This window comes from Macrosteles quadrilineatus, unplaced genomic scaffold (assembly GCF_028750875.1).
Source record: "Macrosteles quadrilineatus isolate MER2022 unplaced genomic scaffold, UCM_ALF_1.0 Scaffold_1__1_contigs__length_201487025, whole genome shotgun sequence".
Taxonomy (NCBI): domain Eukaryota; kingdom Metazoa; phylum Arthropoda; class Insecta; order Hemiptera; family Cicadellidae; genus Macrosteles; species Macrosteles quadrilineatus.
Genome location: NW_026542594.1, coordinates 192,230,764 through 192,249,047, shown reverse-complemented (window position 1 = coordinate 192,249,047; position 18,284 = coordinate 192,230,764). Strand labels below are relative to the sequence as shown.

General features: G+C 56.7%; 2 long non-coding RNA genes across 5 annotated transcripts in view; one reads left to right on the top strand and one right to left on the bottom strand.

The window, feature by feature from the left end:
* LOC128983406 (uncharacterized) overlaps nucleotides 1-18,284 on the bottom strand; it is a 61,684-nt gene that overhangs the window by 357 nt on the left and 43,043 nt on the right. The window lies entirely within an intron of this gene.
* Nucleotides 1-18,284, top strand: part of LOC128983408 (uncharacterized) — an 87,084-nt gene that overhangs the window by 29,736 nt on the left and 39,064 nt on the right. The gene's annotated exons all lie outside the window — the stretch shown is intronic.

Here is an 18,284-nt window from a genome sequence, read left to right as displayed (position 1 = left end):
TTGCAGTTGGGTTAATTCAACCATAAAATAACTTCCAAGTTCCTACTATTCCAACAAATTCTTTAGGATATAATCTTGAAAACTCCAAAATAACAGTAATAGATATTAGGTTATTTAACTATATGTTGAGCCATTCAGCGTGTATTGTACAACTCTAGCTGTGATGTTTGTCCAGGCTCTCTGGGTGCTGCTGGGATTCTCAGTTCTGCTGGACACAACTGGATTGTACGGCTGTGTTACTACTTCTTAGAGAATGGCTTTCTCTACCAGAATGGAGGATTTACAATACTCAAGACTCCTAAGATCTTGTGAGTGGACCTCATAATCAGTCATTATGGTTTGGGGTACAGGGGCTTCCATGTGGTAGCAAAGGGTACCAAGGTTACAGGATAGGGTACAGGGAAAGGCAGTTGGTGGTAGGGCAGGCAGTGTAGAGTTTTGGAGCAAGAGCAGCTTAGGGTAAAGGATACGGGTAGGGCTGTGAAGGTTTAGGGGCTTAAGGGATGTAGTGCAGGCTAATAAACAAATCCATGGGGTAGGGCAGTGTTGTTTAGAGGGCTAAGTAACAGGGCAGAATGGAACCAATACAGTGTAGGGTGCAGGGCTACTGCCAGGGTAGTGTAGGGTAATGAAGCTAATAAAGGGGTAGAGTCAGTGGATGCAAAGAGTGAAGGGTAATGGAGCTAATAAAGGGGTAGCTTGGTGTACAAAGGCAATTAAATCAGAGTTAGCTAAGTAGGACAGGGTAGGGTGCAGCTGGGGCTGGGTAGACTACAGCTAGGGCCAGTAGGGCAGAGCAGGGTACAGCTGGGGCCAGCAGGGCAGCGTAGGGCAGCTAGTGCCAGTACTACTAGACACTAGGGCTAGCAGGGTAGGGTACAGCTAGGACCGGTATGGCAGGGCAGGGTATACAGCTGGGGTCAGTAGAGTAGGGTAGGGTACAGCTAGGGCTAGTAGAGCAGGGTAGGGTTCGGCTAGGGCTAGTAGAGCAGGGTAGAGTACAGCTAGGACCTGTATGGAAGGGTAGGGTATACAGCTAGGGCTAGTAGAGCAGGGTAGGGTACAGCTAGGGCTAGTAGAGCAGGGTAGGGTACAGCTAGGGCTAGTAGAGCAGGGTAGGGTACAGCTAGGGCTAGTAGAGCAGGGTAGGGTACAGCTAGGGCCAATAAGGCAGGATAGGGTACAGCTGAGGCCAGTAGAGCAGGGGGGCCAGTAGAGCAGGATAGGGTATACAGCTAGAACCAGAAGGGCAGGCTAGGGTACAGCTAGGGCTAGTAGAGCAGGGTAGGGTACAGCTAGGACCGGAATGGCAGGGTAGGGTATACAGCTAAAACCAGTAGGGCTGGGTAGGGTACAGCTAGGATCGGTATGGCAGGTAAGGGTATATAGCTGGGGCCAGTAGAGCAGGGCAGGGTACAGCTAGGGCTAGTAGAGCAGGGTAGGGTACAACTAGGACCGGAATGGCAGGGTAGGGTATACAGCTAGAACCTGTAGGGCAGGGTAGAATGCAGCTGGGGGCAAGCAGGGCAGGGTACGGTACAGCTAGGGCTAAAAGAGCAGGGTAGGGTACAGCTAGGGCTAAAAGAGAAGGGTAGGGTACGCCTAGGGCTAGTAGAGCAGGGTAGGGTACAGCTAGGGCTAGTAGGGCAGGTAGGGTACAGCTAGGACCGGAATGGCAGGGTAGGGTACAGCTAGGACCGGAATGGCAGGGTAGGGTATAATATAGCTGGGGCCAGTAGAGCAGGGTTGGGTACAGCTAGGACTGGAATGGCAGGGTACTGTATACAGCTGGGGCCAGTAGAGCAGGGCAGGGTACTGCTAGGGCTAGTAGAGCAGGGTAGGATGCAGCTGGGGGCGAGCAGGGCAGGGTAAGGTACAGCTAGGGCTAGTAGAGCAGGGTAGGGTACGGCTAGGGCTAGTAGAGCAGGGTAGGGTACAGCTAGGGCTAGTAGGGCAGGGTAGGGTACAGCTAGGACCGGTATGGCAGGGTAGGTTATACAGCTAGAACCTGTAGGGCAGGATAGGATGCAGCTGGGGACAAAAGGGGCAGAGCAGGGTACAGCTAGGGCGAGCAGGGAAGGGTAGGGTACAGCTGGGGCTAGTAAGGCATGGTAGGGTATACAGCTAGGGTACAACTAGGACCGGAATGGCAGTGTAGGGTATATAGCTGGGGCCAGTAAAGCAGGGTAGGGTACAGCTAGGACTGGAACGGCAGGGTAGGGTATACAGCTGGGGCCAGTAGAGCAGGGCAGGGTACTGCTAGGGCTAGTAGAGCAGGGTAGGGTACAGCTAGGGCTAGAAAGGCAGGATAGTGTACAGCTAGGGCCAATAAGGCAGAATAGGGTACAGCTGAGGCCAGTAGAGCAGGGTAGGGTATACAGCTAGAACCAGAAGGGCAGGGTGGGGTACAGCTAGGGCTAGTAGAGCAGGGTAGGGTACAGCTAGGACCGGAATGGCAGGGTAGGGTATATAGCTGGGGCCAGTAGAGCAGGGTAGGGTACAGCTAGGACTGGAATGGCAGGGTAGGGTATACAGCTAGAACCAGTAGGGCAGGGTAGGGTACAGCTAGGGCTAGTAGAGCAGGGTAGGATGCAGCTGGAGGCGAGCAGGGCAGGGTAGGGTACAGCTAGGGCTAGAAAGGCAGGATAGGGTATACAGCTAGAACCAGTAGGGCAGGGTAGGGTACAGCTAGGGCTAGTAGAGCAGGGTAGGATGCAGCTGGGGGCGAGCAGGGCAGGGTACTGCTAGGGCTAGTAGAGCAGGGTAGGATGCAGCTGGGGGCGAGCAGGGCAGGGTAGGGTGCAGCTAGGGCTAGAAAGGCAGGATAAGGTATACAGCTGGGGCCAGTAGAGCAGGGCAGGGTACTGCTAGGGCTAGTAGAGCAGGGTAGGATGCAGCTGGAGGCGAGCAGGGCAGGGTAGGGTACAGCTAGGGCTAGAAAGGCAGGATAGGGTATACAGCTAGAACCAGTAGGGCAGGGTAGGGTACAGCTAGGGCTAGTATAGCAGGGTAGGGTACAGCTAGGACCGGAATGGCAGGGTAGGGTATATAGCTGGGGCCAGTAGAGCAGGGTTGGTTACAGCTAGGACTGAAATGGCAGGGTAGGGTATACAGCTGGGGCCAGTAGAGCAGGGCAGGGTACTGCTAGGGCTAGTAGAGCAGCTGGAGGCGAGCAGGGCAGGGTAGGGTACAGCTAGGGCTAGAAAGGCAGGATAGGGTATACAGCTGTACCAGTAGGGCAGGGTAGGGTACAGCTAGGGCTAGTAGAGCAGGGTAGGGGCAGGGTAGGGTACAGCTAGGACCGGAATGGCAGGGTAGGGTATATAGCTGGGGCCAGTAGAGCAGGGCCGGGTACTGCTAGGGCTAGTAGAGCAGGGTAGGATGCAGCTGGGGGCGAGCAGGGCAGGGTAGGGTACAGCTAGGGCTAGAAAGGCAGGATAGGGTATACAGCTAAAACCAGTAGGGCAGGGTAGGGTACAGCTAGGGCTAGTAGAGCAGGGTAGAATACAGCTAGGGCCAATAAGGCAGGATAGGGTACAGCTGAGGCCAGTAGAGCAGGGTAGGGTACAGCTGGGGCCAGTAGAGCAGGATAGGATATAAGGCTAGAACCAGAAGGGCAGGGTAATATGCAGCTGGGGGCCAACAGGGCAGGGCAGGGTACTGCTAGGGCTAGTAGAGCAGGGTAGGGTACAGCTAGGGCTAGAAAGGCAGGATAGGGTATACAGCTAGAACCAGTAGGGCAGGGTAGGGTGCAGCTAGGGCTAGTAGAGCAGGGCAGGGTACTGCTAGGGCTAGTAGAGCAGGGTAGGATGCAGCTGGGGGCGAGCAGGGCAGGGTACTGCTAGGGCTAGTAGAGCAGTATAGGATGCAGCTGGGGCAAGTAGAGCAGGGCAGGGTACTGCTAGGGATAGTAGAGCAGGGTAGGATGCAGCTGGAGGCGAGCCGGGTATACAGCTAAATCCAGTAGGGCTGGGTAGGGTACAGCTAGGATCGCCAGTAGTAGGGTACAGCTAGGGCTAGAAAGGCAGGATAGGGTATACAGCTAGAACCAGTAGGGCAGGGTAGGGTACAGCTAGGGCTAGTAGAGCAGGGTAGGGTACAGCTAGGACCGGAATGGCAGGGTAGGGTATATAGCTGGGGCCAGTAGAGCAGGGTTGGTTACAGCTAGGACTGGAATGGCATGGTCAGCTGGGGCCAGTAGAGCAGGGCAGGGTACTGCTAGGGCTAGTAGAGCAGGGTAGGATGCAGCTGGAGGCGAGCAGGGCAGGGTAGGGTACAGCTAGGGCCAATAAGGGCCAATAAGGCAGGATAGGGTACAGCTGAGGCCAGTAGAGCAGGGTAGGGTATAGCTGGGGCCAGTAGAGCAGGATAGGGTATACAGCTAGAACCAGAAGGGCAGGGTAGGGTATATAGCTGGGGCCAATAGAGCAGGGTAGGGTACAGCTAGGACTGGAATGGCAGGGTAGGGTATACAGCTGGGGCCAGTAGAGCAGGGCAGGGTACAGCTGGTAGGATGCAGCTGGAGGCGAGCAGGGCAGGGTAGGGTACAGCTAGGGCTAGAAAGGCATGGTAGGGTATACAGCTAGAACTAGTAGGGCAGGTAGGGTTTAGCTAGGGCTAGTAGAGCAGGGTAGGGTACAGCTAGGGCCAATAAGGGCCAATAAGGCAGGATAGGGTACAGCTGAGGCCAGTAGAGCAGGGTAGGGTATAGCTGGGGCCAGTAGAGCAGGGTAGGGTACAGGTAGGACCGGAATGGCAGGGTAGGGTATATAGCTGGGGCCAGTAGAGCAGGGTAGGGTACAGGTAGGACTGGAATGGCAGGGTAGGGTATATAGCTGGGGCCAGTGGAGCAGGAAAGGGTACAGCTAGGACTGGAACGGCAGGGTAGGGTATACAGCTGGGGCCAGTAGAGCAGGGCAGGGTACTGCTAGGGCTAGTAGAGCAGGGTAGGGTACAGCTAGGGCTAGTAGAGCAGGGTAGGGTACAGCTAGGGCCAAAAAGGCAGGATAGGGTACAGCTGAGGCCAGTAGAGCAGGGTAGGGTACAGCTGGGGCCAGTAGAGCAGGATAGGATATAACGCTAGAACCAGAAGGGCAGGGTAGGATGCAGCTGGGGGCCAACAGGGCAGGGCAGGGTACTGCTAGGGCTAGTAGAGCAGGGTAGGGTACAGCTAGGGCTAGAAAGGCAGGATAGGGTACAGCTAGAACCAGTAGGGCAGGGTAGGGTACAGCTAGGGCTAGTATACAGGGTAGGGTACAGCTAGGACCGGAATGGCAGGGTAGGGTATATAGCTGGGGCCAGTAGAGCAGGGTTGGTTACAGCTAGGACTGTAATGGCAGGGTAGGGTATACAGCTGGGGCCAGTAGAGCAGGGCAGGGTACTGCTAGGGCTAGTAGAGCAGCTGTACCCTAGGGCTAGAAAGGCAGGATAGGGTACAGCTAGAACCAGTAGGGCAGGTTGGGTACAGCTAGGGCTAGAAGAGCAGGATAGGGTACAGCTAGGGCTAGAAGAGCAGGATAGGGTACAGCTAGGGCTTGAAAGGCAGGATAGGGTATACAGCTAGAACCAGTAGGGCAGGGTAGGGTACAGCTAGGGCTAGTATAGCAGGGTAGGGTACAGCTAGGACTGGAATGGCAGGGTAGGGTATATAGCTGGGGCCAGTAGAGCAGGGTTGGTTACAGCTAGGACTGGAATGGCAGGGTAGGGTATACAGCTGGGGCCAGTAGAGCAGGGCAGGGTACTGCTAGGGCTAGTAGAGCAGCTGTACCCTAGGGCTAGAAAGGCAGGATAGGGTACAGCTAGAACCAGTAGGGCTTGTAGGGTACAGCTAGGGCTAGAAGAGCAGGATAGGGTACAGCTAGGGCTTGAAAGGCAGGATAGGGTATACAGCTAAAACCAGTAGGGCAGGGTAGGGTACAGCTAGGGCTAGTAGAGCAGGGTAGGGTACAGCTAGGGCTAGTAGAGCAGGGTAGGGTACAGCTAGGGCCAATAAGGCAGGATAGGGTACAGCTGAGGCCAGTAGAGCAGGGTAGGGTACAGCTGGGGCCAGTAGAGGAGGATAGGATATAAGGCTAGAACCAGAAGGGCAGGGTAGGGTACAGCTAGGGCTAGAAAGGCAGGATAGGGTACAGCTAGAACCAGTAGGGCAGGTAGGGTACAGCTAGGGCTAGTAGAGCAGGGTAGGGTACAGCTAGGGCTAGAAAGGCAGGATAGGGTATACAGCTAGAACCAGTAGGGCAGGGTAGGGTACAGCTAGGGCTAGTAGAGCAGGGCAGGGTACTGCTAAGGCTAGTAGAGCAGGGTAGGATGCAGCTGGGGGCGAGCAGGGCAGGGTACTGCTAGGGCCAGTAGAGCAGGGCAGGGTACTGCTAGGGCTAGTAGAGCAGGGTAGGGTACAGCTAGGGCTAGTAGAGCAGGGTAGGGTACAGCTAGGGCTAGTAGAGCAGGGTAGGATGCAGCTGGAGGCGAGCAGGGCAGGGTAGGGTACAGCTAGGGCTAGAAAGGCAGGATAGGGTATACAGCTAGAACCAGTAGGGCAGGGTAGGGTACAGCTAGGGCTAGTAGAGCAGGGTAGGATGCAGCTGGGGGCGAGCAGGGCAGGGTACTGCTAGGGCTAGTAGAGCAGGGTAGGATGCAGCTGGGGGCGAGCAGGGCAGGGTAGGGTGCAGCTAGGGCTAGAAAGGCAGGATAAGGTATACAGCTGGGGCCAGTAGAGCAGGGCAGGGTACTGCTAGGGCTAGTAGAGCAGGGCAGGATGCAGCTGGAGGCGAGCAGGGCAGGGTAGGGTACAGCTAGGGCTAGAAAGGCAGGATAGGGTATACAGCTAGAACCAGTAGGGCAGGGTAGGGTACAGCTAGGGCTAGTATAGCAGGGTAGGGTACAGCTAGGACCGGAATGGCAGGGTAGGGTATATAGCTGGGGCCAGTAGAGCAGGGTTGGTTACAGCTAGGACTGAAATGGCAGGGTAGGGTATACAGCTGGGGCCAGTAGAGCAGGGCAGGGTACTGCTAGGGCTAGTAGAGCAGCTGGAGGCGAGCAGGGCAGGGTAGGGTACAGCTAGGGCTAGAAAGGCAGGATAGGGTATACAGCTGTACCAGTAGGGCAGGGTAGGGTACAGCTGGGGCTAGTAGAGCAGGGTAGGGGCAGGGTAGGGTACAGCTAGGACCGGAATGGCAGGGTAGGGTATGTAGCTGGGGCCAGTAGAGCAGGGCCGGGTACTGCTAGGGCTAGTAGAGCAGGGTAGGATGCAGCTGGGGGCGAGCAGGGCAGGGTAGGGTACAGCTAGGGCTAGAAAGGCAGGATAGGGTATACAGCTAAAACCAGTAGGGCAGGGTAGGGTACAGCTAGGGCTAGTAGAGCAGGGTAGAATACAGCTAGGGCCAATAAGGCAGGATAGGGTACAGCTGAGGCCAGTAGAGCAGGGTAGGGTACAGCTGGGGCCAGTAGAGCAGGATAGGATATAAGGCTAGAACCAGAAGGGCAGGGTAGGATGCAGCTGGGGGCCAACAGGGCAGGGCAGGGTACTGCTAGGGCTAGTAGAGCAGGGTAGGGTACAGCTAGGGCTAGAAAGGCAGGATAGGGTACAGCTAGAACCAGTAGGGCAGGTAGGGTACAGCTTAGGGCTAGTAGAGCAGGGTAGGGTACAGCTAGGGCTAGAAAGGCAGGATAGGGTATACAGCTAGAAGCAGTAGGGCAGGGTAGGGTGCAGCTAGGGCTAGTAGAGCAGGGCAGGGTACTGCTAGGGCTAGTAGAGCAGGGTAGGATGCAGCTGGGGGCGAGCAGGGCAGGGTACTGCTAGGGCTAGTAGAGCGAGCAGTATAGGATGCAGCTGGGGCAAGTAGAGCAGGGCAGGGTACTGCTAGGGATAGTAGAGCAGGGTAGGATGCAGCTGGAGGCGAGCCGGGTATACAGCTAAATCCAGTAGGGCTGGGTAGGGTACAGCTAGGATCGCCAGTAGTAGGGTACAGCTAGGGCTAGAAAGGCAGGATAGGGTATACAGCTAGAACCAGTAGGGCAGGGTAGGGTACAGCTAGGGCTAGTAGAGCAGGGTAGGGTACAGCTAGGACCGGAATGGCAGGGTAGGGTATATAGCTGGGGCCAGTAGAGCAGGGTTGGTTACAGCTAGGACTGGAATGGCATGGTCAGCTGGGGCCAGTAGAGCAGGGCAGGGTACTGCTAGGGCTAGTAGAGCAGGGTAGGATGCAGCTGGAGGCGAGCAGGGCAGGGTAGGGTACAGCTAGGGCTAGAAAGGCATGGTAGGGTATACAGCTAGAACTAGTAGGGTAGGTAGGGTTTAGCTAGGGCTAGTAGAGCTGGGTAGGGTACAGCTAGGGCCAATAAGGGCCAATAAGGCAGGATAGGGTACAGCTGAGGCCAGTAGAGCAGGGTAGGGTATAGCTGGGGCCAGTAGAGCAGGATAGGGTATACAGCTAGAACCAGAAGGGCAGGGTAGGGTATATAGCTGGGGCCAATAGAGCAGGGTAGGGTACAGCTAGGACTGGAATGGCAGGGTAGGGTATACAGCTGGGGCCAGTAGAGCAGGGCAGGGTACAGCTGGTAGGATGCAGCTGGAGGCGAGCAGGGCAGGGTAGGGTACAGCTAGGGCTAGAAAGGCATGGTAGGGTATACAGCTAAAACTAGTAGGGCAGGTAGGGTTTAGCTAGGGCTAGTAGAGCAGGGTAGGGTACAGCTAGGGCCAATAAGGGCCAATAAGGCAGGATAGGGTACAGCTGAGGCCAGTAGAGCAGGGTAGGGTATAGCTGGGGCCAGTAGAGCAGGGTAGGGTACAGGTAGGACCGGAATGGCAGGGTAGGGTATATAGCTGGGGCCAGTAGAGCAGGGTAGGGTACAGGTAGGACCGGAATGGCAGGGTAGGGTATATAGCTGGGGCCAGTGGAGCAGGATAGAGTACAGCTAGGACTGGAACGGCAGGGTAGGGTATACAGCTGGGGCCAGTAGAGCAGGGCAGGGTACTGCTAGGGCTAGTAGAGCAGGGTAGGGTACAGCTAGGGCTAGTAGAGCAGGGTAGGGTACAGCTAGGGCTAGTAGAGAAGGGTAGGGTACAGCTGAGGCCAGTAGAGCAGGGTAGGGTACAGCTGGGGCCAGTAGAGCAGGATAGGATATAACGCTAGAACCAGAAGGGCAGGGTAGGATGCAGCTGGGGGCCAACAGGGCAGGGCAGGGTACTGCTAGGGCTAGTAGAGCAGGGTAGGGTACAGCTAGGGCTAGAAAGGCAGGATAGGGTAAAGCTAGAACCAGTAGGGCAGGGTAGGGTACAGCTAGGGCTAGTATAGCAGGGTAGGGTACAGCTAGGACCGGAATGGCAGGGTAGGGTATATAGCTGGGGCCAGTAGAGCAGGGTTGGTTACAGCTAGGACTGGAATGGCAGGGTAGGGTATACAGCTGGGGCCAGTAGAGCAGGGCAGGGTACTGCTAGGGCTAGTAGAGCAGCTGTACCCTAGGGCTAGAAAGGCAGGATAGGGTACAGCTAGAACCAGTAGGGCTTGTAGGGTACAGCTAGGGCTAGAAGAGCAGGATAGGGTACAGCTAGGGCTTGAAAGGCAGGATAGGGTATACAGCTAAAACCAGTAGGGCAGGGTAGGGTACAGCTAGGGCTAGTAGAGCAGGGTAGGGTACAGCTAGGGCTAGTAGAGCAGGGTAGGGTACAGCTAGGGCCAATAAGGCAGGATAGGGTACAGCTGAGGCCAGTAGAGCAGGGTAGGGTACAGCTGGGGCCAGTAGAGCAGGATAGGATATAAGGCTAGAACCAGAAGGGCAGGGTAGGGTACAGCTAGGGCTAGAAAGGCAGGATAGGGTACAGCTAGAACCAGTAGGGCAGGTAGGGTACAGCTAGGGCTAGTAGAGCAGGGTAGGGTACAGCTAGGGCTAGAAAGGCAGGATAGGGTATACAGCTGAGGCCAGTAGAGCAGGGTAGGGTATAGCTGGGGCCAGTAGAGCAGGGCAGGGTACTGCTAGAGCAGGGTAGGGTACAGCTAGGGCTAGTAGAGCAGGGTAGGGTACAGCTAGGGCTAGTAGAGCAGGGTAGGGTACAGCTAGGGCCAAAAAGGCAGGATAGGGCTGAGGCCAGTAGAGCAGGGTAGGGTACAGCTGGGGCCAGTAGAGCAGGATAGGATATAAGGCTAGAACCAGAAGGGCAGGGTAGGGTACAGCAAGGGCTAGAAAGGCAGGATAGGGTACAGCTAGAACCAGTAGGGCAGGTAGGGTACAGCTTGGGCTAGTAGAGCAGGGTAGGGTACAGCTAGGGCTAGAAAGGCAGGATAGGGTATACAGCTAGAACCAGTAGGGCAGGGTAGGGTACAGCTAGGGCTAGTAGAGCAGGGCAGGGTACTGCTAGGGCTAGTAGAGCAGGGTAGGATGCAGCTGGGGGCGAGCAGGGCAGGGTACTGCTAGGGCCAGTAGAGCAGGGCAGGGTACTGCTAGGGCTAGTAGAGCAGGGTAGGGTACAGCTAGGGCTAGTAGAGCAGGGTAGGGTACAGCTAGGGCCAATAAGGCAGGATAGGGTACAGCTGAGGCCAGTAGAGCAGGGTAGGGTATAGCTGGGGCCAGTAGAGCAGGGCAGGGTACTGCTAGAGCAGGGTAGGGTACAGCTAGGGCTAGTAGAGCAGGGTAGGGTACAGCTAGGGCTAGTTGAGCAGGGTAGGGTACAGCTAGGGCCAAAAAGGCAGGATAGGGTAAAGCTGAGGCCAGTAGAGCAGGGTAGGGTACAGCTGGGGCCAGTAGAGCAGGATAGGATATAACGCTAGAACCAGAAGGGCAGGGTGGGATGCAGCTGGGGGCCATCAGGGCAGGGCAGGGTACTGCTAGGGCTAGTAGAGCAGGGTAGGGTACAGCTAGGGCTAGAAAGGCAGGATAGGGTACAGCTAGAACCAGTAGGGCAGGTAGGGTACAGCTAGGGCTAGTAGAGCAGGGTAGGGTACAGCTAGGGCTAGAAAGGCAGGATGAATATACAGCTAGAACCAGTAGGGCAGGGTACTGCTAGGGCTAGTAGAGCAGGGCAGGGTACTGCTAGGGCTAGTAGAGCAGGGTAGGATGCAGCTGGGGGCGAGCAGGGCAGGGTACTGCTAGGGCTAGTAGAGCAGGGTAGGATGCAGCTGGGGCCAGTAGAGCAGGGCAGGGTACAGCTAGGGCCAATAAGGCAGGATAGGGTACAGCTGAGGCCAGTAGAGCAGGGTAGGGTATAGCTGGGGCCAGTAGAGCAGGATAGAACCAGAAGGGCAGGGTAGGATGCAGCTGGGGCTAGTAGAGCAGGGTAGGGTACAGCTAGGGCTAGAAAGGCAGGATAGGGTATACAGCTAGAACCAGTAGGGCAGGGTAGGGTACAGCTAGGGCTAGTAGAGCAGGGCAGGGTACTGCTAGGGCTAGTAGAGCAGGGTAGGATGCAGCTGGGGGCGAGCAGGGCAGGGTACTGCTAGGGCCAGTAGAGCAGGGCAGGGTACTGCTAGGGCTAGTAGAGCAGGGTAGGGTACAGCTAGGGCTAGTAGAGCAGGGTAGGGTACAGCTAGGGCCAATAAGGCAGGATAGGGTACAGCTGAGGCCAGTAGAGCAGGGTAGGGTATAGCTGGGGCCAGTAGAGCAGGGCAGGGTACTGCTAGAGCAGGGTAGGGTACAGCTAGGGCTAGTAGAGCAGGGTAGGGTACAGCTAGGGCTAGTTGAGCAGGGTAGGGTACAGCTAGGGCCAAAAAGGCAGGATAGGGTAAAGCTGAGGCCAGTAGAGCAGGGTAGGGTACAGCTGGGGCCAGTAGAGCAGGATAGGATATAACGCTAGAACCAGAAGGGCAGGGTGGGATGCAGCTGGGGGCCATCAGGGCAGGGCAGGGTACTGCTAGGGCTAGTAGAGCAGGGTAGGGTACAGCTAGGGCTAGAAAGGCAGGATAGGGTACAGCTAGAACCAGTAGGGCAGGTAGGGTACAGCTAGGGCTAGTAGAGCAGGGTAGGGTACAGCTAGGGCTAGAAAGGCAGGATGAATATACAGCTAGAACCAGTAGGGCAGGGTACTGCTAGGGCTAGTAGAGCAGGGCAGGGTACTGCTAGGGCTAGTAGAGCAGGGTAGGATGCAGCTGGGGGCGAGCAGGGCAGGGTACTGCTAGGGCTAGTAGAGCAGGGTAGGATGCAGCTGGGGCCAGTAGAGCAGGGCAGGGTACAGCTAGGGCCAATAAGGCAGGATAGGGTACAGCTGAGGCCAGTAGAGCAGGGTAGGGTATAGCTGGGGCCAGTAGAGCAGGATAGAACCAGAAGGGCAGGGTAGGATGCAGCTGGGGTCCAACAGGGCAGGGTAGGGTACAGCTAGGACCGGAATGGCAGGGTAGGGTATATAGCTGGGGCCAGTAGAGCAGGGTTGGTTACAGCTAGGACTGAAATGGCAGGGTAGGGTATACAGCTGGGGCCAGTAGAGCAGGGCAGGGTACTGCTAGGGCTAGTAGAGCAGCTGGAGGCGAGCAGGGCAGGGTAGGGTACAGCTAGGGCTAGAAAGGCAGGATAGGGTATACAGCTGTACCAGTAGGGCAGGGTAGGGTACAGCTAGGGCTAGTAGAGCAGGGTAGGGGCAGGGTAGGGTACAGCTAGGACCGGAATGGCAGGGTAGGGTATATAGCTGGGGCCAGTAGAGCAGGGCCGGGTACTGCTAGGGCTAGTAGAGCAGGGTAGGATGCAGCTGGGGGCGAGCAGGGCAGGGTAGGGTACAGCTAGGGCTAGAAAGGCAGGATAGGGTATACAGCTAAAACCAGTAGGGCAGGGTAGGGTACAGCTAGGGCTAGTAGAGCAGGGTAGAATACAGCTAGGGCCAATAAGGCAGGATAGGGTACAGCTGAGGCCAGTAGAGCAGGGTAGGGTACAGCTGGGGCCAGTAGAGCAGGATAGGATATAAGGCTAGAACCAGAAGGGCAGGGTAATATGCAGCTGGGGGCCAACAGGGCAGGGCAGGGTACTGCTAGGGCTAGTAGAGCAGGGTAGGGTACAGCTAGGGCTAGAAAGGCAGGATAGGGTACAGCTAGAACCAGTAGGGCAGGTAGGGTACAGCTTAGGGCTAGTAGAGCAGGGTAGGGTACAGCTAGGGCTAGAAAGGCAGGATAGGGTATACAGCTAGAACCAGTAGGGCAGGGTAGGGTGCAGCTAGGGCTAGTAGAGCAGGGCAGGGTACTGCTAGGGCTAGTAGAGCAGGGTAGGATGCAGCTGGGGGCGAGCAGGGCAGGGTACTGCTAGGGCTAGTAGAGCAGTATAGGATGCAGCTGGGGCAAGTAGAGCAGGGCAGGGTACTGCTAGGGATAGTAGAGCAGGGTAGGATGCAGCTGGAGGCGAGCCGGGTATACAGCTAAATCCAGTAGGGCTGGGTAGGGTACAGCTAGGATCGCCAGTAGTAGGGTACAGCTAGGGCTAGAAAGGCAGGATAGGGTATACAGCTAGAACCAGTAGGGCAGGGTAGGGTACAGCTAGGGCTAGTAGAGCAGGGTAGGGTACAGCTAGGACCGGAATGGCAGGGTAGGGTATATAGCTGGGGCCAGTAGAGCAGGGTTGGTTACAGCTAGGACTGGAATGGCATGGTCAGCTGGGGCCAGTAGAGCAGGGCAGGGTACTGCTAGGGCTAGTAGAGCAGGGTAGGATGCAGCTGGAGGCGAGCAGGGCAGGGTAGGGTACAGCTAGGGCTAGAAAGGCATGGTAGGGTATACAGCTAGAACTAGTAGGGTAGGTAGGGTTTAGCTAGGGCTAGTAGAGCAGGGTAGGGTACAGCTAGGGCCAATAAGGGCCAATAAGGCAGGATAGGGTACAGCTGAGGCCAGTAGAGCAGGGTAGGGTATAGCTGGGGCCAGTAGAGCAGGATAGGGTATACAGCTAGAACCAGAAGGGCAGGGTAGGGTATATAGCTGGGGCCAATAGAGCAGGGTAGGGTACAGCTAGGACTGGAATGGCAGGGTAGGGTATACAGCTGGGGCCAGTAGAGCAGGGCAGGGTACAGCTGGTAGGATGCAGCTGGAGGCGAGCAGGGCAGGGTAGGGTACAGCTAGGGCTAGAAAGGCATGGTAGGGTATACAGCTAGAACTAGTAGGGCAGGTAGGGTTTAGCTAGGGCTAGTAGAGCAGGGTAGGGTACAGCTAGGGCCAATAAGGGCCAATAAGGCAGGATAGGGTACAGCTGAGGCCAGTAAAGCAGGGTAGGGTATAGCTGGGGCCAGTAGAGCAGGGTAGGGTACAGGTAGGACCGGAATGGCAGGGTAGGGTATATAGCTGGGGCCAGTAGAGCAGGGTAGGGTACAGGTAGGACTGGAATGGCAGGGTAGGGTATATAGCTGGGGCCAGTGGAGCAGGAAAGGGTACAGCTAGGACTGGAACGGCAGGGTAGGGTATACAGCTGGGGCCAGTAGAGCAGGGCAGGGTACTGCTAGGGCTAGTAGAGCAGGGTAGGGTACAGCTAGGGCTAGTAGAGCAGGGTAGGGTACAGCTAGGGCCAAAAAGGCAGGATAGGGTACAGCTGAGGCCAGTAGAGCAGGGTAGGGTACAGCTGGGGCCAGTAGAGCAGGATAGGATATAACGCTAGAACCAGAAGGGCAGGGTAGGATGCAGCTGGGGGCCAACAGGGCAGGGCAGGGTACTGCTAGGGCTAGTAGAGCAGGGTAGGGTACAGCTAGGGCTAGAAAGGCAGGATAGGGTACAGCTAGAACCAGTAGGGCAGGGTAGGGTACAGCTAGGGCTAGTATAGCAGGGTAGGGTACAGCTAGGACCGGAATGGCAGGGTAGGGTATATAGCTGGGGCCAGTAGAGCAGGGTTGGTTACAGCTAGGACTGTAATGGCAGGGTAGGGTATACAGCTGGGGCCAGTAGAGCAGGGCAGGGTACTGCTAGGGCTAGTAGAGCAGCTGTACCCTAGGGCTAGAAAGGCAGGATAGGGTACAGCTAGAACCAGTAGGGCAGGTTGGGTACAGCTAGGGCTAGAAGAGCAGGATAGGGTACAGCTAGGGCTAGAAGAGCAGGATAGGGTACAGCTAGGGCTTGAAAGGCAGGATAGGGTATACAGCTAGAACCAGTAGGGCAGGGTAGGGTACAGCTAGGGCTAGTAGAGCAGGGTAGGGTACAGCTAGGGCTAGTAGAGCAGGGTAGGGTACAGCTAGGGCTAGTAGAGAAGGGTAGGGTACAGCTGAGGCCAGTAGAGCAGGGTAGGGTACAGCTGGGGCCAGTAGAGCAGGATAGGATATAACGCTAGAACCAGAAGGGCAGGGTAGGATGCAGCTGGGGGCCAACAGGGCAGGGCAGGGTACTGCTAGGGCTAGTAGAGCAGGGTAGGGTACAGCTAGGGCTAGAAAGGCAGGATAGGGTAAAGCTAGAACCAGTAGGGCAGGGTAGGGTACAGCTAGGGCTAGTATAGCAGGGTAGGGTACAGCTAGGACCGGAATGGCAGGGTAGGGTATATAGCTGGGGCCAGTAGAGCAGGGTTGGTTACAGCTAGGACTGGAATGGCAGGGTAGGGTATACAGCTGGGGCCAGTAGAGCAGGGCAGGGTACTGCTAGGGCTAGTAGAGCAGCTGTACCCTAGGGCTAGAAAGGCAGGATAGGGTACAGCTAGAACCAGTAGGGCTTGTAGGGTACAGCTAGGGCTAGAAGAGCAGGATAGGGTACAGCTAGGGCTTGAAAGGCAGGATAGGGTATACAGCTAAAACCAGTAGGGCAGGGTAGGGTACAGCTAGGGCTAGTAGAGCAGGGTAGGGTACAGCTAGGGCTAGTAGAGCAGGGTAGGGTACAGCTAGGGCCAATAAGGCAGGATAGGGTACAGCTGAGGCCAGTAGAGCAGGGTAGGGTACAGCTGGGGCCAGTAGAGCAGGATAGGATATAAGGCTAGAACCAGAAGGGCAGGGTAGGGTACAGCTAGGGCTAGAAAGGCAGGATAGGGTACAGCTAGAACCAGTAGGGCAGGTAGGGTACAGCTAGGGCTAGTAGAGCAGGGTAGGGTACAGCTAGGGCTAGAAAGGCAGGATAGGGTATACAGCTGAGGCCAGTAGAGCAGGGTAGGGTATAGCTGGGGCCAGTAGAGCAGGGCAGGGTACTGCTAGAGCAGGGTAGGGTACAGCTAGGGCTAGTAGAGCAGGGTAGGGTACAGCTAGGGCTAGTAGAGCAGGGTAGGGTACAGCTAGGGCCAAAAAGGCAGGATAGGGCTGAGGCCAGTAGAGCAGGGTAGGGTACAGCTGGGGCCAGTAGAGCAGGATAGGATATAAGGCTAGAACCAGAAGGGCAGGGTAGGGTACAGCAAGGGCTAGAAAGGCAGGATAGGGTATACAGCTAGAACCAGTAGGGCAGGGTAGGGTACAGCTAGGGCTAGTAGAGCAGGGCAGGGTACTGCTAGGGCTAGTAGAGCAGGGTAGGATGCAGCTGGGGGCGAGCAGGGCAGGGTACTGCTAGGGCCAGTAGAGCAGGGCAGGGTACTGCTAGGGCTAGTAGAGCAGGGTAGGGTACAGCTAGGGCTAGTAGAGCAGGGTAGGGTACAGCTAGGGCCAATAAGGCAGGATAGGGTACAGCTGAGGCCAGTAGAGCAGGGTAGGGTATAGCTGGGGCCAGTAGAGCAGGGCAGGGTACTGCTAGAGCAGGGTAGGGTACAGCTAGGGCTAGTAGAGCAGGGTAGGGTACAGCTAGGGCTAGTTGAGCAGGGTAGGGTACAGCTAGGGCCAAAAAGGCAGGATAGGGTAAAGCTGAGGCCAGTAGAGCAGGGTAGGGTACAGCTGGGGCCAGTAGAGCAGGATAGGATATAACGCTAGAACCAGAAGGGCAGGGTGGGATGCAGCTGGGGGCCAACAGGGCAGGGCAGGGTACTGCTAGGGCTAGTAGAGCAGGGTAGGGTACAGCTAGGGCTAGAAAGGCAGGATAGGGTACAGCTAGAACCAGTAGGGCAGGTAGGGTACAGCTAGGGCTAGTAGAGCAGGGTAGGGTACAGCTAGGGCTAGAAAGGCAGGATGAATATACAGCTAGAACCAGTAGGGCAGGGTACTGCTAGGGCTAGTAGAGCAGGGCAGGGTACTGCTAGGGCTAGTAGAGCAGGGTAGGATGCAGCTGGGGGCGAGCAGGGCAGGGTACTGCTAGGGCTAGTAGAGCAGGGTAGGATGCAGCTGGGGCCAGTAGAGCAGGGCAGGGTACAGCTAGGGCCAATAAGGCAGGATAGGGTACAGCTGAGGCCAGTAGAGCAGGGTAGGGTATAGCTGGGGCCAGTAGAGCAGGATAGAACCAGAAGGGCAGGGTAGGATGCAGCTGGGGTCCAACAGGGCAGGGTAGGGTACAGCTAGGACCGGAATGGCAGGGTAGGGTATATAGCTGGGGCCAGTAGAGCAGGGCCGGGTACTGCTAGGGCTAGTAGAGCAGGGTAGGATGCAGCTAGGGCTAGTAGAGCAGGGTAGGATGCAGCTGGGGTCCAACAGGGCAGGGTAGGGTACAGCTAGGACCGGAATGGCAGGGTAGGGTATATAGCTGGGGCCAGTAGAGCAGGGCCGGGTACTGCTAGGGCTAGTAGAGCAGGGTAGGATGCAGCTAGGGCTAGTAGAGCAGGGTAGGATGCAGCTGGGGGGCGAGCAGGGCAGGGTAGGGTATACAGCTAGAACCAGTAGGGCAGGTAGGGTACAGCTAGAACCAGTAGGGCAGGTAGGGTACAGCTAGGGCTAGTAGAGCAGGGTAGGGTACAGCTAGGGCCAATAAGGCAGGATAGGGTACAGCTGAGGCCAGTAGAGCAGGGTAGGGTACAGCTGGGGCCAGTAGAGGAGGATAGGATATAAGGCTAGAACCAGAAGGGCAGGGTAGGGTACAGCTAGGGCTAGAAAGGCAGGATAGGGTACAGCTAGAACCAGTAGGGCAGGTAGGGTACAGCTAGGGCTAGTAGAGCAGGGTAGGGTACAGCTAGGGCTAGAAAGGCAGGATAGGGTATACAGCTAGAACCAGTAGGGCAGGGTAGGGTACAGCTAGGGCTAGTAGAGCAGGGCAGGGTACTGCTAAGGCTAGTAGAGCAGGGTAGGATGCAGCTGGGGGCGAGCAGGGCAGGGTACTGCTAGGGCCAGTAGAGCAGGGCAGGGTACTGCTAGGGCTAGTAGAGCAGGGTAGGGTACAGCTAGGGCTAGTAGAGCAGGGTAGGGTACAGCTAGGGCTAGTAGAGCAGGGTAGGATGCAGCTGGAGGCGAGCAGGGCAGGGTAGGGTACAGCTAGGGCTAGAAAGGCAGGATAGGGTATACAGCTAGAACCAGTAGGGCAGGGTAGGGTACAGCTAGGGCTAGTAGAGCAGGGTAGGATGCAGCTGGGGGCGAGCAG